This window comes from Mustela lutreola, chromosome 2 (assembly GCF_030435805.1).
Source record: "Mustela lutreola isolate mMusLut2 chromosome 2, mMusLut2.pri, whole genome shotgun sequence".
NCBI lineage: Eukaryota > Metazoa > Chordata > Mammalia > Carnivora > Mustelidae > Mustela > Mustela lutreola.
The window spans coordinates 43,709,038-43,735,745 of NC_081291.1; the positions used below are offsets into that span (position 1 = coordinate 43,709,038).

The 26,708-nt window shown below is 33.4% G+C and overlaps 1 protein-coding gene across 1 annotated transcript in view; it reads left to right on the forward strand.

Annotated features, from left to right (window-relative positions):
* The first annotated feature begins 1,105 nt into the window (after nucleotides 1–1,105).
* LOC131824148 (contactin-6-like) overlaps nucleotides 1,106–26,708 on the forward strand; it is a 305,999-nt gene continuing 280,396 nt past the window's right edge. Inside the window, 1 exon segment of the mRNA XM_059161537.1 lies at nucleotides 1,106–1,195. The gene's annotated coding sequence lies outside the window, so the exon portion shown is untranslated.

Here is a 26,708-nt window from a genome sequence, read left to right on the forward strand (position 1 = left end):
AAGCAATATTCTGCTCTCATGTTACAGCCATGCTTGTATGTGTTGGTGTCTCTGTATGTACGCAGCTATTTTTCCTATTTTTAGCTTTTTAAATTATTGTTAGCTTTTTTTTCAGTAAGAAGTTAGTCCCTCGCAAACCAGTGGCAAGACTCAAACATATTAAAAAGTTTAGCTGGAGGGCTGGGTGTGAAACACAAACAGCATTCTTTCCCTTACAGAGTTGTTTTGCAAATACATGCACACTTGTTCTTGGTCTCTGGAGATTATAAATATGTTACCTAGGAGAGCAGCGATACTCTTTTGGACTTGACTCCACTTTCTTTACATACTTTTCCGTCTTTTAGGAGCCTCGTGCACATATTTTAAAAACATGATTTAGAATGGATTTAGTGCCAGTGCATAAGATCCTTTGATTTTATTTTCCTTTTCTGTTCACCCTAACTAGTAGCGGGAGTTACTGGCATGCTTCAGAAAGCTTACTTGCGTTTGAATACAGTCTAAATCAGTGCAGACCCTTGACTGACTTAATCTTCGCTTGCAAATGACAATGCAGTGAAAACAGAGGAAGAAAAAAAAAATTGACTTCCTTTCGTATTGGAAACCTAATAAATAGTTAGCCTGACCCAGTTTTCAATAAGATTTTCTGATGACCCAACAGGAGTGACTATCTCTAGTCAAAGAAGGGGAGGGTGAATTTAATCTTTCATGCCACTGGAATGGCAGCTGCTCTCAGCTCTCTCTGATTCTGTGAAGGATGGTGAAGATAGAGCTGTTTTTTCGGTATAGGGAGCATTTTCCTTTTGAATATTCCAAACGGGAGACTTGCCCATGTGCCTCAAGAACTAATTGTCTAGGTTCCGTCAGGAATGCAGCAGGAGAGGAGCGTATTTTATGCTTAAGACCAGAGAAGAGCCACGCAATACTCAGTGGATAAAAGGCTTGCAGTCCCAGCTGGGAAAAAGAGTCCCATTATCTCCCAGCTGCATAGACATTCCATACGGCTTGGTTCTGCCTGGATGCACAGCATGCCTGGCTGAGAGCTTGAAACAGAGTTCTGCAGAAAAATTGTAAAGATCCCGAGACATTTCCCTGGTAAGATCTGTAAGTACAAAATTGTGCTGTCTGCTGCAATGAGAATTTTCCTGGGCAAGCTGCAGCTTTTCTTCCTTTCAATGTCTTTGTATTAGCATTACAGGTAAAAGCTGGGTTTGGGGGAGCAGTGACTGCTTTATTTATGCTATGTTTCTATGATGTTGATGCTTAAAATGCATTTATTCCTTGTAAGAGAAAATGTATTGAATCTGTATTCTGGGGAGCTCAGGATCAAACCAGGGAAAGAGAGACTACAGGTACATTTTTCAGTGTTTCACTTGTCTTTGCTGCAGTAAAACTAATGGGCAAGATGGGATGACAGTGCTAATTCTGGTACTTTAGGATGGCTTCACACCCTTTCTGTAATGGCAAATGGGGAAATGTTATTGCTAATTTTTTTTTTTTTTCATCCAAGGGTAGAGGGGTGGGGTTTGCAGTGTCCGACAGATGATTTAAAGGAATGGTTATAAAAAGTTTCCTGGGGGAGGGATTTGGTGAGGGGAGCAGTGTAAGACTGGAGGTCACATGATCCCCCCCAAATTTTGTCTGGCATTTTGCTTTTCACCCAGCTTCCAGATAATAGCTTCTGGAGTTTCCATTCACAATAGTTAAGCTTGTCAGTATTAAACTACCCATAATACTTTATGAAAAGTTTCAGAAGTTGATAACTTGGGAACAAAACTTATAAGAGCTCTAAGATTAGCCATGTAGAACCCATTATGTTAATGAAATACTGTCAATTTGGGGGGTTTGAGGAGAAATTGGAATTCATAGTTCTTGCTTCTCCGACTGAAAACTATGTTTAAATAATCAGCATCCTGACTATGTCTTCTGGGAAATATTCACAGAATGACTAAACAGAAGTTATACTGAGAGAAAATGGGGAGAACAGTAGAATTACACAGAATCAATTTGGAAAATGAGGTATTCATAATTGTATCTATAGTAGCAATGTTTTTTTAAAAATTTTGTAAGAGAAAGAGCCATATGTTAAATATTGAGATTCCAGTTTTGAGCAATCTTCATTTATCTGATGTGTTTATCGTTATTGTTGTTAAAGATTTCATCGGTTTATGTGTATTGTATTTTATAAGATATTTAAGCACACTCTCCTGTGTCCCACCCCCCTCATACATGTGTAAACCTACACAAATTCAGAAAACAAACATACACAGACACAATACTGACATGATTTGTGTAACAAACAGAAATCCAGAGTCATTTCATCTTTGATGCTTCAGTGATTTTTTTAAAGCAATATCATGGCTGTGCAATTCAGAGATTTCAAATATATAAATTTGCAATTTTTATAAGGGTTTCTATGAGGTTATATAAATGCATAACTTATCACATCTTAGCCAGAAAGCTTGTCATTTATAAACTGCACTGCATTACTTCCTTTGAACATTTCTAGTGAAGTGCCAGAATAGTTTGTTTAGTATTCCATATGTAACTTGCCCTAATGAAAACAAATTCACATTGTCATTTGGAGAATTAATACATATTTGGTTTTAGCTTAGACAAAAAACAAACAAACAAACAAACTCAATTATCTTGTGAAAAGAATATGAGGTATATTAAGTTGTTTGCATTCTTTTGTGTTTTTGACAAATGAAAACACTCAGTAATACAAAAGTAAGTTTGTACCTTTTATTTTAGTGGAAGGAGAGGGGTTATGAAATATTTATTTTTTTCACTTACATATTTAACATCATATTAATTAGAATGCAATAACATAAGCTATACTCCTTAAAATTAACTCAAGCTAAATATAAAAGTTCAATAAAGACATCTTGTCACCTGTAAAAAAAAATCATGATATTTGTAGGCATCCTATGCCAAAATTCAAATAACAAAATGAGAGGGAGAGACTTAAGAAAAATTCTTTCTTATCATACATTTTTATTTGTTTGTGGCAGATAAGTATTTAGATAATGTGATCAGTGATAGAAAAGAAGTGATTAAAAGAAGATGATCCTACCTTATTCTTTAAAAAAAAAGTATTAAATTTATTTTATATTTGGATTAAATACAAAAAAATAGAGCTGATATGAAACTGAAGAATTTGCTGAATTTCAGGTATTTGTTTCTTACCCCTCCCCCCAATAAAGGGATATTAGGTCCACAAAAATAACACATGAATTAAGAACAAAAATTAAGAAAATATTAGTAGTTTGAGGTCACCCATTTTTTTGATTCATATTTAAATATCAAGCAATCTCTTGTAAGCCATTGCTGTGATAGTTAAAGAAATTTAACTTTTTGGTTATTTATGGTTATTTTCCTTACGTACACCACCTGAACCTCAATTATATTACCAGTATTACATTATTGAGATTTATAGTATTTACATTCTGGCTTAATTCACACAGTCTTAGTTAGACTTACTTGGAATTTGAAAAAAATCCTTACCAATTACTTACTATTCAATTAATCACTCCTGTATTCTTAATTTTGAAATATTTCTTAGATTGTTAGATTTCACTGATAAGTAGTACCTCTCCACTAAAGAAACAGTCATAGATGCTATATTTTCTATGTGCCTACATAGAACATCTTCTTTTACCTTATACATGGAAGACACATTAATCTTCTTGAATCAAACGTATTTTTCCCCTTTAAAAACTTGCAAATATTTGTAAACAATACTGGAGACTCTTCCCATACTGAATGTTGGTGTCCATTAATTATTAGGTATGTCTGAAATTTCCGTCCTTGAATATAAGTTGCTCTTTTTGATGTATGTCCACGTGATTCTTTTGGGATTTGTTTGTTTGTTGGATTTTTTGTTTTGTTTTGTTTTCTTTGTTTTTTGCCATAGTATATTCTAGAGTTAGACAGTTTTCATCAAATTTGCTTAAATATGATGTACTGCATTGATTCAAGATTTTTATGTTTCAATTTTATTGTTGTTACACTCTGTATTTGATTTTTTAGTTGTTATTATATTACTTTTTCCTTTTCTTCTGTATCACCACTTATGAGCATGTTGGACCTCATTTGTCTGTCTTCCACATCTATCATTTTATCCAAATTTATTTTTAATTTTATACTTTTTCAGTTCATTTTGATTTTCTTTTTAAAAATGTACATGGAAAGATTATATTTTAGAGATATTTAATCTATAGAAGAGTAATTGTCTAGCACTTTGTTCAAACTGTGGCTGATTCTTCTTGAGATTTACATTTTTAACTGTGTTTCTCTTAGTTTTTTTCCCTTCTATCATTTTATTCAAAAATGTATGCGTGAGGGATGAACAGAGAAAGTACAGAGGATTTTTAGGTGAAACAATCTGTGTGATACTGTCCTGGCAGATACTTGTCACTATGAATTTGTCTAAACCCATAGAATATATAATATCAAGAGTGAACCCTGGTATGAACTATGGACTTGGGGTGAAAGTTATGTATCAGGGTAGGTTCTTTGATTATTAACAAATTATAAAACTGTGTACACTGTATTGGTGATGTTAATCATAGGGGAAGCTGTGTATGTATGGGGACAAAGAGTATAATGTATCAGATTTGGGGGAAATCTGTATCCTCCTTAAAGTAAATGAAGGAGAAGGTACTTGTCAGCTTTCCTATGTGCCTCCATCCACCCACTTCATGTAGGTCTGTGTTTTTGTTTTTGATTTTTTAGTATTTGGCAGGAGTGGAAATGTGCTTCAGAATCTATGTTGTGTTTGCAAGCATTTTTATTAAAGACAGAAGGCTTTTTATTTTGATTTTGTATCCCACCAACATCACTGTGTTTTTCTTTCTCTTTGCTGTTTCTGTATATCGAGAGGAATTAAATTCTCTTTATTAAATGAACTTCAAATAAAAATCTTTCAGTTTAAGAGAATTATTTTAAATAAAAATTTCATTAGAAAATGAAGTTATTCCCATTATTCATATTGAAAAGATCTATTCCAGTCAAAATGGAGTATGTACTATGTAATACTTATTGTGATGAAGGCATAACACAGGGCATATTAGGGAAGAAGAAAAAGCGAGTCAGTCATTGGACACTCTTTTGTTATTCTTTTATTTATCATTTTATTATTACTATATTTTCATTTTTTATTCTTTTATTTTTCATTCTCCTATCAGTCTTTAACACTGAAGTTTATGGCCTACTTAACTATCTTGCAAGGAATCTTAGAGTAATATAGAGTGAATTTGGGTCTTAGTAACATGAATCAAAATTAGGAGTCTCAAATATTTTATGGCAGTAGGGTGGACATAAAATTTACACATAACAACCTTCAAATTAAATGAATACATGAATGAAATTACTTAGACATTAAGATTTTTTAAAGAGGCCATCAGAGAGTCATGTATCCTATGAAGTACAAAACAATCTTAACTAGTAAAAGAAGTTCCATTCTCTGGAGTGTGTATAAAATGACACCAAGATTCTGGAAGCAGGCTTCTTGTGATGAAGGGCTACATACCATCTAAATATTTGCTCTTTTACATTTGGCACAGAATAGCTTTGTGGTTTAGAGCAAGTAACAGCCTTTCTGTACCTCCATTTCCCATCCACAATGGGGATAATAGTAGAATTGATTTCATCGTAATAGCAAGAGAAATAAGTAGGTTAACATGTAAAAATACCTTTGAGAAAGGCTTGAAATTAATAAGCACTCTTTATGTTAGTTACTTGATTATTTTTATATTAGTGTTACTATTATAACATTTTGTCTATGAGACTTGGGATTGATTGGGAAAAAATAATATAAAACAATGAAAAAATAAGAATTATAATCATCTAATCATTTATAATGAGTATTTAGTAGAGAATTAAATTTGGAGGTGTAAATTATAGTTAGATATGAAAATGGAGCTCAGGGAATCTTGTGAGAAGATTCAGAAATGCTGGTTCTCAGATTCACCTAGCCTAAAAATAGAAATAATAGTTTTTCATGGAATAAACAATCAGAGCTGATCAAGAAAAACAGTGCATTTAATTTTCTGACTATAAAAACAATATACAGAAAAACAGAAGAAAATAATAAGCCATAATTCCTTTTGCCAAAGAAAACCATCACAAAATACTTGTGAATTTCTTTTGTTGTTAATGGTTTTTGTTTTTCTTTTTTTTTTTAAATTAAAATTTTAATATCCTAAAAAGGTACTGTGTGAACCTGGAAACAACAATAAAATTTGAGCCCATAGGAAAAATACTAAAATAAAAAATTAATCCCACATATTTCTAATCCCACTTCCCAGAGATATTTTCAACAGTTTATTTTAATGTATTTATTGTTTATTGTCCTTTATTGGATTTAGTAAGCATTCAATATTCATTTCTTCCAACTTTTACTATCTTAAAAATTAGATAATTTGTTACATTTCAGTGAACATAAATATTTAAACATAAAATAAATCTTTATATTTTCCAAAAAAAGCTAAAGATAATATATATCCTTTCACAAACAGGACAATGGCTTGTTTAAATTTCCTCCAAGATATTCCTGCCAACGTCCATATTTCTATTATTTTATTTTTACTTTGTTTTTAAATTTCTCTAAATATTTTATCAATATTAAATTTATGACATCTTTTTTCTGAGTTATTTATTAACCATTTCTTCTTACTACAGACATACACCTGTGGGTTCATTTCCTGTCTACTGAAGACCATTTAAAGATCATTATCGAAAGTCTTAAATTCTCTTACAGTTTACCTTCTAAAAATTACTTACTTTTCTCACATTTTAAAATTATAATGCAGTTGGTTACAGAACTCCATGATGACCAATAATTTTTTTTCTCGACATTTTTTGCATATTTTGTTCATTGCTCTTCTGGAATAGAATTTTGCTCATGAGAAGACTGCTCATAGTCTAACTATAACATCTTTGAAGATATATTTGTCTTTCATTCTGGTAGAATTTAAAAATTTCTCTTTGCAATGATGTCTTTGGGTTCATTACAATGTGTGTAGGTGTGGATTTGTTTTAAATTTATATCACTCTGGCCTCTACAAGCTCCTAAATCTGTCTAACTTCAATTTTGAAAAATTCTCAGCTACTATATATTTACTTTTATCCCTTTTCCATCTTTACTTTCTCTAACATGTTCATTAAGTATTTAAAACTTCTGTTCCTCTTTGTCTTATTTTATATACTTTTATATTCTGCTTTTTTATGTTTCACTCTGTGTGATTTCCTGTCATATGTATTTCATAAATTTATTTTTCTTTTCAGAAAATATTTTTTGATTTCTCTAATTTCTATTACTTATCTTAAAAATTATCTTATTTTAAAGTTGATTTGGTTATTCAATTAGTTTTAGTTTTTTCAGGGACAAATTACTTCATTATTTGTGTTTGCCAAGTCTTCCTCATGGCTGTTTATTCCTTTTGATGTTTGTAATCTTTCTTTTATGAAGACCCACCTTTAGCAGTTGTTGATTCCCATGAGAGACCAGCATTATCATAGTTGAAGATGCTTTGCTACATCATTGTTTCACTTTTGCTTCTAGATTTGCTCTATAATTTCTCCATTTGTACTAGCTTCTATGGTAATTTTTGGCCTAAAATTATCTTAACATGCAGAGAGAATAAATTTAGTTTCTACAACCACACTTGGTAAAAACTTGATTTTCAGCCTATCTCTGGAAGACCCTTTCTTTCCAGCACATAAGCAGAATCCTTTAAAAGCCATGTTTTGTGGAGGGTCCTCTTTTCCTTGGTTTATTCCAGCTCCTTTTGAGTTGCCTCCTCATTTTGGGTCCTCACCAACCTAACTTTGAGTTTCCTCTTCATTTTGGGTCCCTGACAATTTATCTTTCTTGTTTACAACCTTAATTATGCATATTTTAAAGTATTCTTATATAACCTTCTCTGTCTCTATGGTAGACTCTTTCTGCATCATATTGCATAGTATCATATACTACATACATACATACATACATGTATACATACATGTTCACTGCAGTTTTCCTCATCTGCTTCCCACCAAAAAGGAGGTCATCAAATTTTCTGGTTTGCTGATACTTTTTTTTTTCCTGGTATTCTTACAATTTCATATATTTCCTCTGCTGTGTTTTCTGTCAGTTTAGTGATGCTTTAGAGGTCAAGGCATAAACTCACTCCAAAATTGTGAACCACAAGTTAATTATGGAGTTAAAATAAGATTTTTCACAGAAACCAAAAACGTTTTTTCTTAATTTTTAAGTTATTCACTAGTCAATTGTATATGTCTTTCCATTGTTTCCATTCAAACAATTTAATTTACCAAAGTACTGAAGTGCTGTTTTAGTTTGAAAGGACAGTTCATTCGATGAGACAGTATGCTAGGAAATGCTCTAGATGTAGTTAGAAAAACTGGCCAATTTGTGTTGTTTACATATTCTCTAAGAATGGTAGCTATATTAATTGCTATGTTTAATGGTGTACAAGTTCTTAAAATGTAGAGGAAATTATTGAAAATGTTTGTCAGCACAATGATTCCTTTTTTTTTTTTTAAGTTTTTGTTTTTTTGTTTGTCTGTTTGTTTGGACAGAGAGAGACATAGCAATGGAGGTAACAGAATCTGGAGGGGTTGGGGGTGGTGGAGAGGGAGAAGCAGGCTTCTGGCAGAGCAGGGAACCCAATGCAGGGCTCCATGTGGGACTCCATCCCAGGACCCTAGGATCAAGACCTGAGCCAAAGGCAGATACTTAACAACTGAGACACCCACGTGCCCTTTTCTCTTTTTCTATAAGCACAATAATTCCTAAGAACACATTAAACCAAGTACTTAACCAGACCACTCTTCCTTTAGATGACTTCTGTTGATTAAAAGTGAGAATTTTGGATGGATTTTTTATAAGAAGGGGAGGAGAAACTAAAATAAGACATTCTGCAAAGTTCCTCGTAATTTATCACCCTTGTTTGTAAGAGGCCAATATGGACATTTTATTTTCAGTGATTTTATTTGTCCATTATTTCAAAGTTTAATTAATCTGGCTTCTCTTACATTTGTATGATAAAGGGGTTGTATAAGGAGATTTTTGTAGTATCTTTGTAAATATCAGGAGTATAATATACTTGTTGGAATAGAGCTCTTAGCAAAAGAACATAATTTTCCCCTTTAGCACCTATCAAAGTCCTCCAATCAGTAAAGAGCAATAAATGAAAGAGAAGGTCAGAAATCAGACATGCTGCTAATTTTCTGTCAGCTGATATAAGAATAAATTAAAGAAAGTCCTTAAAGTTTTGTTGGGATGAAAAGGTTACAATTACTCAAGTGTTGATAGAAAGTAATTTTTTTGAAGGTAATTTTGTTTACAGTATAACATGAAGATATTTTCTGGGTATTTACTGTTAGCAAATTCTTAAACATGCTTAATTGTGAATATGTGGTGCTAACAGATAAGCTAATTCTGACATTCCTATTTATAAGTTAACACAAAAGTGTATATTCAAGGATTCTCTTTATTTACTTTCTTTTCAGTGTTCCAAGATTCATTGTTCATGCACCACACCCAGTGCTCCATGCAATATGTCCCCTCCTTAATACCCACCACGAGGTTCACCCAACCCTCATCCTCCTTCCCTCCAAAACCCTCAGTTTGTTTCTCAGAGTCCACAGTCTTTCATGGTTTGTTTCTCCCTCCAGTTTTTGCCAACTCACTTCTCTCCTTCTCCCAATGTCCTCCATGTTATTGCTTACGCTCCACAAGAAAGTGAAACCATATGATAATTGACTATCTCTGCTTGACTTATTTCACTCAGCACAATCTCCTCCAGAAGATATTTGAAAATGACACTACAAACGACTGATACCCAAGGATTCTCTTTAAGTTAGCATAGTGGTGGGCACCTGGGTGACTCAGGCAGCCACTTAAGCTGCCTTCCGCTCAGTTCATGATCTCAGGACCCTGGGATCCAGGCCGGGCTCTCTGCTTAGCAGGAAGCCTGCTTCTCCCTCTTCTGCTCCCCCTGCTTGTGTTCCCTCTCTCTCTGTGTCTCTCTCTCCCAAATAAATAAATAAATCCTTTAAAAAATATTAGCGTAGTGGTTGTAATATATGTATTTTTCAGAGGTGAGTGCCTACTTTATTTTAAGTTGATATTTTGTGCAAATTATATCTGTGCAAATTGTGTCTGTGTCTATCCAAAACTTCTAGTTAATTTAGATGAATAATTTAACATACTTAATTACCAATATTAATATTATAACTAAATAAAATGTACTAGCAATAAAGCAATAGTAGAAGTAATTTTAAAGTTTAATTAAATAACCTCTCAGAGCACCAAAATTTATTAATTTCATCTTTATAGATGATTGAAAAATGTGATACATAGTGTTAGTTGCCACTCTTATAAACAGTTTTAAAGGGTTTTTCCTAGCTTTTTAAAAAAATATTTAGTATTCACAGAAGTTTGGGTCATATATTTTGACTTGTTTCATTAACTGTGGTTTTGTTCTGTGCCAGAGTCTAAGTTCTTGAAAGCTTGGACCTTGGCTTATTCCTCTCTGTATATCCAGTGCCCGTTTGTAGTAGACAGTGGTCTCCACTAATATCTTAATTCCACAAATGTTGCCTGAATACTTACTGTGAGATTGATGCCATTCCAGGCATGGGGATGTTTAACTCTGAATAAGATTGAGAAGAGTTCTGCTATTGTGAAGTTATAATTTCAATATGTGTTCTTAAACTCAGTTAAGCATTCATTTCTACCAGTTGGTGGCTAATATTGTTAATTTTATATCTTATTTGAGAAATGAACATTAGAAGTTAATAAATTATCTGATTCCAAGATAATTTTTTTTTAAAATAAAATACTGTGATATAGTGAGAAATAGCAAAGGACTACATTAAAAGGTATATGTATTTGCTTGGAATAATAATTATCTCTCAGTTGTGATAAATAGTGATGTATTCTAGGTTATGCAAAGGATTTATAATCTGCCAAAAAAAAGAGTAGATTAATGGAAAGTAGCATCTCATGTTATATATATGTCCCCATAATTGTCTAATCACATATCCTGTCTCTTTTGCCTGAATGTTATTCATTTTCATCAAGTAAGTAGTACTTACAGACTTACTGGGATGATGAAATCTGTTCAGAATTTGCAAACTACATCAAATACTTAAGTAACTTTGGAAAATTATATAGCAAGTAAAGAAAATAAAAGACAAACATTTATTTATTTAAACTATTTTTATTGAAGCAGAATTAACATACAATGTTATATTAGTTTCAGGTGTACAACATATTGATTTAGTAATTATATACATTTCTCAGTGCTCATCACAATAAGTATAGTCACCATCTGTCACCATACAATGTCATCGCAATATTATTGACTATATTTTCTAAGCTGTCTTTTTCATCTCTTGTATGTTGTTGTGTAACTAGAAGTTTTTCCTTCTTAATCTCCTTTTTCTGTTTTACCCGTCCACCTACCCATCTCCCCTCCAGCAACTGCCAGATTGTCCTCTGTATTCAAAAGTTTGTTTTGTGTGTTTGTTTCTTTGTTCATTTGTATTTTATTTTTCACATATAAGTGAAATTGTATGGCATTTGTTTTTCTCTATCGGACTTGCTTTACTTAGCATAGTACCCTCTAGGTCCATCCATGTTGTCACAGATGACAAGATTTGATTCTTCTTTTATGGCTGAGTAATATCACAAAGTGTGTGTGTGTATGTGTATCACATCTTTATCTATTTAACTATTGATAGACACTTGGGTTCTTTATCTTGGCCATTGTAAATAATGCTATATAAAAATAAGGATATATGTATCATTTCAAATTAGTGTTTCTGTTTTCTTTGGGTAAATATACAGTAGTGGGACTAACTGGATTAAGAATATAATTTATTTTATTTTATTTTTTTATTTATTTTTTTTTTTTAATTTTTTATTTTTTATAAACATGTATTTTTATCCCCAGGGGTACAGGTCTGTGAATCAGCACTCACCAAAGCACATACCCTCCCCAATGTCCATAACCCCACCCTCCCTTCTCCCAACCCCCCTCCCCCCAGCAACCCTCAGTTTGTTTTATAAGATTAAGAGTCACTTATGGTTTGTCTCCCTCCCAATCCCATCTTGTTTCATTGATTCTTCTCTTACCCACTTAAGCCCCCATGTTGCATCACCACTTCCTCATATCAGGGAGATCATATGATAGTTGTCTTTCTCTGCTTGACTTATTTTGCTAAGCATGATACGCTCTAGTTTCATCCATGTTGTCGCAAATGGCAAGATTTCATTTCTTTTGATGGCTGCATAGTATTCCATTGTGTATATATACCATATATTCTTGATCCATTCATCTGTTGATGGACATCTAGGTTCTTTCCATAGCATGGCTATTGTGGACATTGCTGCTATAAACATTCGGGTGCACGTGCCCCTATGGATCACTACGTTTGTATCTTTAGGGTAAATATCCAGTAGTGCAATTGCTGGGTCATAGAGCAGTTCTATTTTCAACATTTTGAGGAACCTCCATGTTGTTTTCCAGAGTGGCTGCACCAGCTTGCATTCCCACCAACAGTGTAGGAGGGTTCCCCTTTTTCCGCATCCTCGCCAGCATCTGCCATTTCCTGACTTGTTGATTTTTGCCATTCTGACTGGTGTGAGGTAATATCTCATTGTGGTTTTGATTTGTATTTCCCTGATGCCGAGTGATATGGAGCACTTTTTCATGTGTCTGTTGGCCATCTGGATGTCTTCTTTGCAGAAATGTCTGTTCATGTCTTCTGCCCATTTCTTGATTGGATTATTTGTTCTTTGGGTGTTGAGTTTGCTAAGTTCTTTATAGATTTTGGACACTATTCCTTTATCTGATATGTCGTTTGCAAATATCTTCTCCCATTCTGTCAGTTGTCTTTTGATTTTGTTAACTGTTTCCTTTGCTGTGCAAAAGCTTTTGATCTTCATGAAATCCCAATAGTTCATTTTTGCCCTTGCTTCCCTTGCCTTTGGCGATGTTCCTAGGAAGATGTTGCTGCGGTTGGGGTCGAAGAGGTTGCTGCCTGTGTTCTCCTCAAGGATTTTGATGGATTCCTTTCTCACATTGAGGTCCTTCATCCATTTTGAGTCTATTTTTGGGTGTGGTGTAAGGAAATGCTCCAATTTCATTTTTCTGCATGTGGCTATCCAATTTTCCCAAAACCATTTATTGAAGAGGCTGTCTTTTTTCCATTGGACATTCTTTCCTGCTTTGTCGAAGATTAGTTGACCATAGAGTTGAGGGTCTATTTCTGGGCTCTCTATTCTGTTCCATTGATCTATGTGTCTGTTTTTGTGCCAGTACCATGCTGTCTTGATGATGACAGCTTTGTAATAGAGCTTGAAGTCCGGAATTGTGATGCCACCAACTTTGGCTTTCTTTTTCAATATCCCTTTGGCTATTCGAGGTCTTTTCTGGTTCCATATAAATTTTAGAATTATTTGTTCCATTTCTTTGAAAAAGATGGATGGTGTTTTGATAGGAATTGCATTAAATGTGTAGATTGCTTTAGGTAGCATAGACATTTTCACAATATTTATTCTTCCAATCCATGAGCATGGAACATTTTTCCATTTCTTTGTGTCTTCCTCAATTTCTTTCATGAGTACTTTATAGTTTTCTGAGTATAGATTCTGTGTCTCTTTGGTTAGGTTTATTCCTAGGTATCTTATGGTTTGGGATGCAATTGTAAATGGGATTGACTCCTTAATTTCTCTTTCTTCTGTCTTGTTGTTGAAGAATATAATTTATTTTAATCCTTCTTTTAGTTCGTGAAAGGTATATGCCTTTATTATGCAAAATTTGGAAAATGCAGAAAAATTACTGATTATCTTATCAAGATTATCTTATCAAGCTATGGCATCCTTTCAGTCATCTTTGTGATTGTGTGTATAAAATACAACTTTGGGGTGAATCTATATGTTTTGTTTTATAACTTGTTCTTGTTAATGTACTATGAACATTTTCAAATTTCATAAATATTCTCTTAAATCTGAGGGATAATCACACCAGATGGGTGTGCCATAAATTTTCACAAACCAATAATGTATCATCGGATATTTAGTTTTTTAGAATTATTTACTACCTATGAAAAAAATATGATGCTTACCTATATATATCTTTATAGCTAAATATTTTATATACATCTCTGATTACATTAAAAATTAATCCATAGTATTAAAATTTCAGTGTTAAATGGTGTGTATTATTTTAAAGGTGACAGTATGTATATTACTTAATTGTCCTTGGGGAAGACAGTTCCATCTGTACTTCCAGGAAGCTGAATTCTTATTGCCACATACTTGTAAAGAGTACATGTGTGTATCGTGAATACTCTCCTGTTGGATTGGCAAAATAAACACACAAATAAACTCCATTCCAATATTGCTCTAAATCACCCTTTTTCCATAAATATGGTCTGAGTATTTCATGAATGTTCATGGAACACTTGTATCTGCTCCTTTTGTTAAGGTCAGCCCATATCATTTGTTCTTTTTTCCATTGGTATTGTACAATTTTTTTTTTCTTTTGCTCAAGAAGTTCATCATACATCTAGAAGATCACATTTATTTTTCACACATTTCAAACTTTTTTCTAAGTTTATAATATAATTGAATTTTAGGCATGAAACCTTGTAAAATGTGTGAAATAATATCTGAACCTCAGTTTCAATGTGTATACAGTAGCCTGACTTCCACAAAGTCAAAGAACTACATGAAAACTGAATGAGTTAATGTGTCCAAATATGTTTTTGTTACAGTGACATACAACTACTGATATAAAATTACTGTTCTCAGTCTCATTAAATTAAATCATTATTTAATATAGATTGTTTATTAAGTCATAAAATCTAAATGAAAAAAATTGAAGTTACTAAGGAGAGAGACTGTGTTTTTGACTTTATAGTTCCAGCACCTCACAGTATCTGGCATGTGTTGGGTACTTAACAAATGCTTGCTCTAATGAATGTAGATTCTAAATATACTAGAGAAGCATTAAATTAAATATATTTGTGCTTATTCCAAATATGCTGTTATTGTGTCATCTAAATCTAATAGTGTCAAAAATAAGATACATTAAAATGATAATTAATGTTAAATTTATGTCTCTGCCCTTGGCAGCCACTATAATCTAGTCCACGATGAAGCAATCAGAAAATTAAAGTAGTTATTTATTATATAACTACAAATTGTATTTGACCCATCTTTGGAGTTGATGTGTGTTGTGGTCTTTCAGGGATTTGGCCTATTAGGATAATTCAGAAGTGCATATAGGTACTAGAAAATAGTTTTGAGGTTTTACCTGTAATTTTAAATATCTCTGGATCCGGCAACAATTTATATACAGAGAGACAGACAGTATATGTGAGGTGTTTGATAATTTCTTTTTCAGATATCTCAAAGAATATGAGATTCATAATTGGCTTCTCCAGATGCTCAGAAGAACTTATTTTTGTATTAACCTGCATTTAACTTAGTATAACTTATTATGTTCATATATGATGCTATTTTATTTTGGAGAAAAATAATGAGATGTTTGGCTTTGCCAAACAGCATTTTAGGAATAAATTTTTGTTTGATTTGGACCTGACTATATCCATTTGTTTGGCATATTTAATAAAATAAAAGTCATCAAATAAACTTATTTTATTTCTGTTTAGGATCAGGACATTTCTAAATAAGGTTATGCTGTAGTAAAAATTAACCTCTAAATCTTTCTTTTCTTTCTTTCTTTCTTTTTTTTAATCAAGAGCTCTTGCTCATTTTATTCAATGACATATTCAGGAAATGTCAATATAATCTACTTTAAGCAAAAAGAGCACAGACAACAAATAAAAATCAAATATTATTATATGCATGTTCTAAGTGTTCTTTTTACACATTGTTTTTTGTCTTCCAGCCTTATTTAGATATAATTGACGTATAACCTGTTATTTTCAGGTATACAATATAATAATTTGATGAATGTATATTTTGAAAAATGATTACCATAACAAAGTTAGTGAACACAACCATCACCTCACATTATCACTTTTTTTTTTCTTTTTTTATAGTGAGAAGCTGTAAGATCTACTCTTTTGGCAACTTTCATATATACAATATACAGTATTGTTAACTATAGTCACCATGCACAGCATTACATCCCCAGAGTTTATCCTATAACTGGGAGCTGGTTCCTTTTGACCACTGTCTGCCATATTCCCCCACCTCCACGCTCACACCCTTCCCTGGCACCTCTCATCTGCTCTCTGTTTCTGTGTGTTAGGTTACTAATTCCATAAGTGAGATTATACAGTATTTGTCTCTCCTTCTCTGTTTTAGTTCACTAAAAGGCCCTCAAATTTCATTCATGTTGTCACAAATGGCAGAATTTCTTTCTTTTTATGGCTGGAAGATATTCCAATATTTCTGTGTATTGTGTATGTGTATATGTATGTATGTTTATACACATACCACATTTTCTTTATACATAAAGAATTTATATTCAACCCTTTGTTGAATATAGATTATTTGGCTATCATAAATAATGTTACCGTGACTATTGGGAAACAGATATCTCTTTAAGACAGTGATTTAACTTCCTTCAGATATATACTCAAAACTGGAATGGCTGGATTATATGGAAGCCCTGTTTTAAATTTTTTGAGGAAGGTTCATGTTGTTTTTCATAGTGACTGTACCAATATACAATTCTACCAACAGTGTACAGAGGGAAACAACCCCTATATCTTAGGGAGTTTGAATCCACAAAGAGTTCTCAGTGTGCATCTCTAAGGAAACTATGCTTGAGGAGGAAGTTCAGTGTTAAATTTCATATAAATAAGCTCTTCCACAATTACAGAAAAGAGAATTCTAGTGTCTTGCAGTGGCAGTTAAGTGCTTCCACCCAGAGGTGATACATATTACTTGAATTCACATTTAATTGGCTGAAGCAAATCACTCAGGGGAATGAAAAACTTAAATCACCTACATATTTGAAAAGAGGAGAGTAAGAAACGTTGGTGAGTAGCAGCAATACTTCCCACTTGGAATTTGCTATAAGAAATTCTCTGCCTGGCCCATTTGCTCACTAACTTCAGTTGTGCTAAGCAGTCTCACTCAATACTTCAGGTAACTCTTTCATTTTGTTTTATTGAGATGCATTTTTACTCTTTGTACATATTGAGGAATGAGTATAGTGTGTGATCAACTTTTCTTTGTTTGCTATGCACTAATCAGCACTAATTGCATTTTCACTCATTGATTCACACAGTCAGTAACTATTTATCTGGATCATCTATCCACCATGTCCAAGACTTTGTTTGGAATATCATGGCTTAGAGAAACATGCCTTGTACTCCTGAATCATAGAGCATTTCAGGGAGATATATTTGAATTAAATCATCAGATAAAATAGTACCTGTGTCTGCTTTCCAGAAGAACAGCTACATGGTGCTGTAAGAACCTAAATTGATCAAGTAAGGAAATCCAGGAAAAACTTCCATGGGTGAATGCTGACTAGGTGTTGGTGTTGACTATGTGGCTGTGACGGGGAAAAGTTCATGTAGAAGGAAGAGCAGATGAGTGGAAGAGGCAGGGCGGGGATGAGAGACAGAAAAATGTGGGGTTGAGTTCTAGCGGGATCAAAGGTCCAGGTGCTAGAGGAAGCTGGAGAAGTGGACTAGAAACTAACCAAGAGGTTTTATACCTCAGGTAAAAACTTTGAATATTCTTCATAAAAAAATGGAGGAACTGTTGAAAACCATTGAGAATGAAGTAATATCGTCAAATTTAGATATTGTAATAATCATCCTGGGTACATTGTGAGAAACTTGATCTTTCATTATTCAAATATTTGGCATCAGGTAGATATGGATGTCAAGAAGGAATGGCATAGGCAAGGGAGAAAATAGCCACCTGTTTTTTTTTCCTTTAATAATAAAGCAAACCTTGTTTTGAATTTCACAAATTCTGAAATTTGGTTGTTTGTTGCACTTGTTAACTTTTTCACACAATGGTCAATTATAACATTTGAAGAAAAAAAAGAAAAATAACAGTTTACTAATTTTTAAAATTTTCTTTTTTTTTTCAATAATCTCCATACATAGTGTGGAGCCCAGTGTGGGGTTCAAACTCACACCCCTGAGATCAAGACCTGAGCTGAGATCAAAAGTCAGATGCCCAATTGACTGAGGCACCCAGGTGCTCCCAGTTCACTAATTTTTTTAAGTATAGGTCCAAAGTAGGAAGTTCATAAAATATATAAAATAACAAAATAGCAATCAATAATATATCTTCTGAAAATTACTCCAGAATATTTCCTTAAACTTTAATGTTTTATGGATAACAAGAGTTGTAGTATTTTCATTCTAACCTAAAATTGTATTAACATTTCCTAGGCATGTAAGATTCTCACCGTGGTAGATAATCTTTCAGGATGGTCACCATGTATGTACATGCCATCCCTCCTTTTTTTTTTTTTTTAAGATTTTATTTATTTATTTGACAGACAGAGATCACAAGGAGGCAGAGAGAGAGGAGGAAGTAGGCTCCCTGCTGAGCAGAGAGCCCCATGTGGGGCTCGATCCCAGGACCCTGGGCTCATGACCTGAGCTGAAGGCAGAGGCTTTAACTCATTGAGCCACCCAGGTGCCCTACCATCCCTCCTTTTAAGAAGTGGTGTCTTTTATCTTCCCCTTGACTATGCTTTGACTTTTTGCTTTGAACTCATGACTTACTCTGGCCAAAAGTGGAAGTGAAACCATGCCAATTCTTAGTCCTTGAACAACCAGACTGTTTCTACTTGTATCTGAACATGGTGGTATATGAAGTCATGGTATCTGTAAGAACAATAGAATCCCTAAATGATGAAATACTATACATAGAGAGAGGGTGCTTGAGAGAGAAATGTTTGTTCCCCAGCTAAGAGTCTGTGCTGAAACTTAAAGAGCTTTTCTTGGATCTTCCAGTCCAGTTGCAGTGTCAGTGATCCAAAGAACCATCTAGTGAGCCCACAGAATTTTGAGAAATAATGAATTGTTTTAACTACCAATTTTTGAGGTGGTTTGTTATGTAGCATTAAATAAGTGAAACAGTTAAAATCATTTGGTTAATTTTTACAAGGAAAATAAAATGCTATGGAGTATCTTAAAGATTCCTGTTTTGTACATTGCAGACCCCTAATTTATACATCCTTATTAAATAAAAAACATATGCCAAGATTTGGGACACCCAGGTGGCTCAGTCAGTTAAACGACAGCCTTTGGCTTGGTTTATGATTTCCAGGTCCTAGGCTTGAGCCCTGTGTCAGGCACCTTGCTCAGCAGGGAGTTTGCTTCTTTCTGTCTCTATCTCTGTCTCTGTGTGTGTGTCTATCTCTCTCCCTCTCTGTCTCTCCTCCCTACAAGTTCTCTGTTAGATCCATTTTCAACTTGATTTGTATTATATGTGCAGAGTTGGTTAGAACTTGAACCAAGACAAAAATACAAGATATGTATGCTATTTTGGGGCTTTGAGGTGGGTTGCAGGAAGAACAATAAAGCAGTTTCACAAATACCCATATACTTAGGTCAAGAATATGGAGAACTTTTTTTTTTTCATTCTTGAAAATCTTTATAATTTTCTTAAGTGATTTCTTTAATACACTGTGGACTTGAGTGTTATTTTTATATCAGGTTGTAAATATTGTTTGTTAGAAGTTTCTCTAATGAGCATCATGTATTTCTCTGAGCTCATAGAACAACTTAGAGGTAAAAATTATAACCAGAAAATTCATATTTTTAAGCATAATTTTATTGTTACAATGCATATTACCACATGGATTTTTGTTTTGTATCATGATTATTTTGTTTTGCTAATATATATCATCATGGTCACTAATGATGATAATAATAAAACTACATTGATTTCCTCAAGTGTTATCTTATTAGTAGGTAAGAGAAACGCAGTTGCCCTAGTTAATAAACAGGTACTTTACAGATGAAAGCCAGGAAAATGACTATCATATATCTTTGTTGCTTTAAAATTATACCCATGACATTTCTATTTCCCTAAAAGCTCCATTGTTCATTTGAAAACTAAACATTAAATTGATTTGATTCTCTATATAATTATGATGTGACTGCATATTTATTCATACAAATTTAAGAACATTCATTTGCAGTTGCCATTCATGTAGATGTCAAAAATGCCACTTTTTATTGTGTATATTGTGAAAGGGCAAAATAAATAACCTTTCCTGCTTAAAATTAGATTGCTTTTTAAATATGTCATTAATCATATTTTAGACTTTAAAAGATCAAAATGAAATGGCCCAGAATTTTAAATTTTCCTGAGTGATAAACACTGAGCAGTTTAGTAATGTCTGACCATGCTCCAGGTGTGTTGGCGAATTTCTAAAGATGGTGTACTTCTCTGTTCTATAGTCTTTCAGTTTTTATATTAGGTGCTAATGTGTGTAATTAGCCTGATTTCAGAGTTGTGACCCCTAAGGCAGAGAAGTATTTATAAGAGTTGTGGTCCAGCCACATGAGAATAATATTAAATGGATATGGAATTAATTGAGCTGCAAAGAGTTTGCTGAACAAAGTTAGCTGCCACCTGGGTCAGGGATTGCAAAATTGAATCACAAGAAGCTATTTAAGTGTAACTAGGACCCACAAAAATCCACCTCCTTCTGAAGGGTTTAAACTTGAAGTCTCCAGTTGTTATAGTAGGTATAATTATAATTAAGGTTCAGTGTGTCTGTGAGCGTTATACAGAAAATCACCTGAGATGTAGTAGGTTCCCAATCTACACTTTGTCCTCAAATTTCTGCCCCCACCCCAAAAGTTTTAATTCATTTGATGTGGTAAAACTCCTCAGAGGGTAAAGTCTTCCTGTACTGGAAGTTTTAGAATGAAATATAGACAATGACATAAAGAAAACCCATAGTATTCATGGGTTTTGAGTTAAACTTTGAATTTAAGTTTTAGAATTAAGTCTGTGATAATTAGAACCATTTCTGTGTATGTGTATAAAGTGCATGTAATACTTAAAACTCTGAAGGAGCCTCTGCTCCTTTGTAATAAATAACTGACTAAAACATGACAGTTTAAATAAAAAATTATTTAAAAATTACTAATTATTATTTTTTAAAGTTTAGAAATATTTAGAAGTTAATATTTAGTATTTTATGAGGGTAATATATAAGATTTAAATTCTTAGAAGTATTTTCCTTGTTAGTGTCCTAAAGTTGATTGGTCAGACATTTAAAACACTCAATAAAATAGAATAATTCAATTTTATAAATAACATTCAAAATATTAAAGAAATTGTAAACTAAGTTGTCAGTGAGCCTGGTTGTTTATATTTCATCTATTCAAATTGAAATAATTGAATATTAATCATGGAAAAAATGAAGTTTTTTCTTATTTGACTAACATTATAAAAGTATAGCCATATAAATTAAGCTTGACATTTTAAGAAGAAAATAGCATTACATGAAACTCAGTAAAGTAGATATTAATTTAAAGTCCTCATTGAGCACTGAAACCCTGAGTTCTATGGAAATAAAGGGACTTGCCCAAGACTACAGAGCAGACACTGAGACTCCGATTTTAATATGTGAATCCAGTGGCTGTGGTTTCCATATTCATTCTAAAAAAAAGTTAGCTTTTAATAGACATGGGCAAAATTTTAGAGTAAAACAATGTCATGTCCTGAAACAATATGTAATCTTCTATTGTTAATTTTCTTGTTTAAAATCTGTTAAAGTCAAAAGAAAATAAACCTACAGTACATTAAAAGAAGTCATAATACTGTAAGATATTATCTGACATTGTTTTTCTCTTCCCCGTTAAAAAAGAAGTTTATCTTCTTGGATATGATTTTTAACTCAAAACAGAACCAGCAGTTCCTCTGCTGTTGACAATTTTTTTTTTTTTTTTTTTTTTTTTAGTTTGACAGAGAGCTAGAGAGAGAGCACAAGTAAGCAGAGTGGCAGGGAGAGGGGGAGAGAGAGAAGCAGGCTCTCTGCTGAGCAGGGAGCCCGATGTGGGGCTCAATCCCAGGACCCTGGAATCATGACCCGAGCCGAAGGCAGCCGCTTAACCAACTGAGCCACCCGGGTGCCCCTCCTGTTGACGTTTTAAAACAGCATAACTATTTTGAGTCTATATTCACACTATATTCTTATTTAGAATGTATAATGATTCATTTTACATGATTTATTGACCCTTGAACAGATTTGAAAAGAGGATCTGAGTAATATCTACAAAAATGGTATCTTTTCTTATTCTCTTCCGTTTACCAGTTTTGTTGATTCTGTGATCTAAATCTAAATGGAAAGCAAATGGACCTATTTTTCTATTCATGTGTACACACATGCTTTGTATTTTTATACACCTGTATCAACTTTTTGACAAAGGAACCACAGATTCAAAAATTGTTAATGCCTCTTCTCATTCTTTTCCTTTAATTTTTTACATGTTAAATTATTTTCATACATTTCTTCTCCACACAGGTCCTTTATGGCTATTTTCAAGAATAGGTCAATTTTAAACTACCTATGGCTGGTATTTTAAAACTGTTGTAGCACTTATATTTAGCTGTTATGTCACCCTTGGATATTTTACATGGCCAAAAATGTACCAAACCAATGTCCTTCTTCAGAAAAAGGGCTTTATGTTCTCTACATCTGAAACGTATATCAGAGGCATTAAAAAAAAGCAGTGAACAGAGTCTTATGAGGATAGATGGAAGAATCATCTTTTTATTTTTTTAAATCTCTTTATTGTATATTAGTTATCACACCATACATCATTAGTTTTTGATGCAGTGTTCCATGATTCACTGTTTGCGTATAACACCCAGTGCTCCATGCAATCCGTGCCTGCCTTAATAACCATCACGAAGCTCATCCATCCCCCCAGCCCCCTCCCTTCTAAAACTCTCCATTTGTATCATATTTTTAAATATTAATGTCAAAAAAGCAGAATTGCTTTTTGATTTAGGATATGTAAATATTCACTTTTATTAAAAGTTTGACTTTAAAACATATACAACTCTGCTCTTAACAATAGAATAACCTTTTTTTAATTGAAAAAAAAATCACATAAAGCAGGTATACTATCATGGGGAAAGCAGATACTTTCTATATCATTGTCAAAAAACAAAAATTGCTTCTTGATTTAGGATCCCATAAACTCATACAGAGGTGTGAATGGCTCAAAGAAATCAATACCATCCATTGTTTCTTAGAGAGTGGACTATGCACACATTCCAGCTTCTGAACATTTCTAAAATAGTTTATTTCAAAGATAGCAAATTTGGGAAAAATAAATTCCTTTTATAGATGAATCCTGCAGTAAGGTGACATGTCTTATGAAGACGCCACTAAGATTTTCACTTAATATTCAGCATCCCTGAGGATTTCTCTATCTTCTACTCTAAATCAGTACTTCAGGGAAAAAATGATGAACAGGTTGACAGAGTTGTCAGGACTTTGATTGAGATGAAGCTAACAGTGTCAATGATGTGAATATGAGGCCTCCTGGATCCTGGCCCAAACCTACTCCTGGTTTCATGACCTCTTCTTCTTTCTTCTGTCATGAGAAGATCTGAGATTCTTACTGTAGAGATAGAATCTGTCTTTCCCTTCTGGTCCAAATGAAGAGGGAGTAGTGAAGAATTCACAATGACAGTCAGGCACATCTAGATTTGAATACTGGCACGTATTTTTCAGTTTTCTAGCCTCACCAGTATTCTGACTTGTGAAACAGGAAATAATAGTTGCCCTGTCTCTTATGGTTGTTTGGAGAATTAATTAGTATTAATGAATCTAAAGGTTTAGCAGAGTGCCTGACAAATAGTAATTACTCGGTGTGTTTCAAATAGTGTAGTTTCATTAGATTCATTATGAATAAAAAATGCTATTGACAGTATAGCCCACTGAAGACATATAGGGATGCCATACAGTGTCTGACTTATCTCTCTTGCAAATGTGTGATACTCAGTTCAAATTAGTAATGGTAGCAAGACTAGCTATCCACCTTATATATTCCCAGGCACTTTTCCACGTTCTTTACATAGACTAACAATTTTCATAAAAACCCCTAAGAGATAAGTGATATCACTTCACATTTTATAGATAAGTAAAATGAGACCCAGAGGGGTAAAAGAAATTATTTAATGTCAAACAGCCATTAAACAGTGGAGCCAGAATTCAAAACCAGGCAGTCTTTTGCCAAAATCCATGGGTTTTACCACCATACTCTGCCTTCCTAAACTGAAAACCAAGGCACCCCATTGCACCTCAGTGAACTCAGAGAGGCATCACAGGGCAGAATTAAAGTGTTTCGGAGAAAGACTCCTGATGTTCGACATTTGTCAGTTACTGCATGAACCACTACTATGAGGTTTCTTTCAACTATATGTGGTACTACTTTCCTTTCAGTATCATATCTTGGTTGAAGCTGGATTTCCAGCAATTGTTTTGGTAAGAAGCAAATTCCCCATGAGAGTCAGTATAAAACAAGAAATAACACAGAGCCTTACTCCAAGGTTTGAGAAGTTGTGTTTTGTCATAAGTAAAACTGGTTATTAATAAATGGAATAAAAGTGTTTTTTTTCCTCCAATGTATATGTGTTATGATTTTTTAACAGCTCCCTACATTGTTAGAACATAAATTGTTTGAACCAAACTGCTTTATAAATAAAATCATTAGATATTTGTTTTGGCCTAGGGATGCCATAAGGAAATTACAGAGACAGTAAGAGCACCATGATCAGAAAAAGTTACAGAACCTCTGCACTGCACCAGGAAAACTCTATTTGAAATTTAGGGATCAGTTCAGTCAAACCTTAATACACCTAAAATTTCTCAGGTACTTAGAAATTCCCTTCTCAAAGAGCTCACAGTAAAATAGGGAAAACAGACATAAAGGTTCATAGGAGAGTATGGTATTAAATGCCAGAAGGACCACATCCTCCTAGGCAGGTCTCATAAAGATTTAAGGTAGAGTGACCATGGCATTGAAAACTGGGAAGAAATTTCGTTAGGTAGAAAAGCAACCATAAGTAGAGATAAATGAATGAGAGAACTCTAAATGTACAGCATTTTTAGAATAATTAATACAGTAATAAGGAGAATTTACTAATTACACTATCACTTATTAAATACTTATGTGCTCCCAGGCAATACTTGTGGTACTGGGTTGTGAAGATGAAAGTCAGAGTGCCTTTCCTCAGGCTCTAATATCTCCTGGGATTCTTGACAGCAAAACTGAGTTCAAGTTAGTGATAGGAGGTGAGATTAGAAGGGAAGGATTGGGGTGGAAGTAATGTATTGCTTTTAACTTCTGAAGAGGCAGAGGATGTTTAGAATAATAAATAGAGAGTCTAATTACTTTGGATTAACTAGTAACCAAATGCATTCACAAATATTGATATTATTCAAATTAGCATCATCTTACTGAAAAAAGATGCCAAATTTTTGTACCCTCCTGCTGAATAAATGAGAGGCATATGTATATTTTTTCAGAATCATGACTTATTCAGTTTATGGTCTAATTATTGGTTGAGAAGATAAGTAAATAACAAATTATCATATGAAAAATATGAGCCTGGGAGTAATTAATGCAATAAAATAGATTGCTCAATATGTGAACAACTTCATTGTAAATTCTAGGAAAAGGGCTTGATTTCTGAAGAAAGATAATAACATTAAAAAATCTTAAGGATTAAATTAAGAGATAATTAAAAATATTTGCAGGATGTAGTAATCAAATTCAATAAACAAATTCACTAACGCTGGTAAATTTATGAATGTTTGTCCTAGAGGATTGGCTCAGGTGGTTAGGATGCAGTGGTAACTCTCCTTTGTCAGCAGTGCTCTAGTGTTAACTGGAGACCTCTGTTAAGTTGCAGATTGTCTCAGGTTACACACAGCAATTCATGAATAATTATATGTAATGGTATCATGTTACTAAAACACATTAGTCAAAAGCCCCATGTACATTGTGGGCAAAGAGAATATCTCTCTGGGATAGTTCTCTGTGGTATGGATGCACAGCTAGAACAATTCTCTCTTCAAATACAGTAACCATTCTTTTTTTTTTTTTTTTTTTTTTTTTTTTTGTCCATTCAATGGAGATGTGAATGCTCACAGCCAGCCAGTATGATAGCAAAAGTATTACAGAATTCAAAAGAGCAGATGATTTCCAGCTGGAACACCCAGGAAAAGTTAAGAAGGTAGTGGCATACAATCTATGTACTAAAGAATGGATTCTTTGGTTGTGTATGGTTATGTGAGTATTCAGTATTCTAGTCACAGACTTTGGCAGGACAAGAGGGTATAAGTAAACTAAAAGAGAGGAAAGGAATGATTGCAATAGCAGGATGAGTGATAGCATTAATTGAAGAGCTCTGTATTTGTATTCACGGTGTAAGCCTTTTTCCTATCTAGCTATCACATAACTTGAAAGCAGTTTGTTCTTAGCTATTGCTTTATTCACCTGATAAATCAAGCCTTGGAGATGTTGAAAGCTGAGTTTCTGTGTGTTGCAGGAAGGGAGAAATGAAAAGAAGTCATGACGTCCTCTTGTTTCCTGCCTTATTAATTCAATTTGACCGATGGTTATTAAGCACCTTCTATGTGGTAGGTCCTATGTGAAATTATGTGGATGTAAATTTAAGAAAAGACAAATTTCCTGTC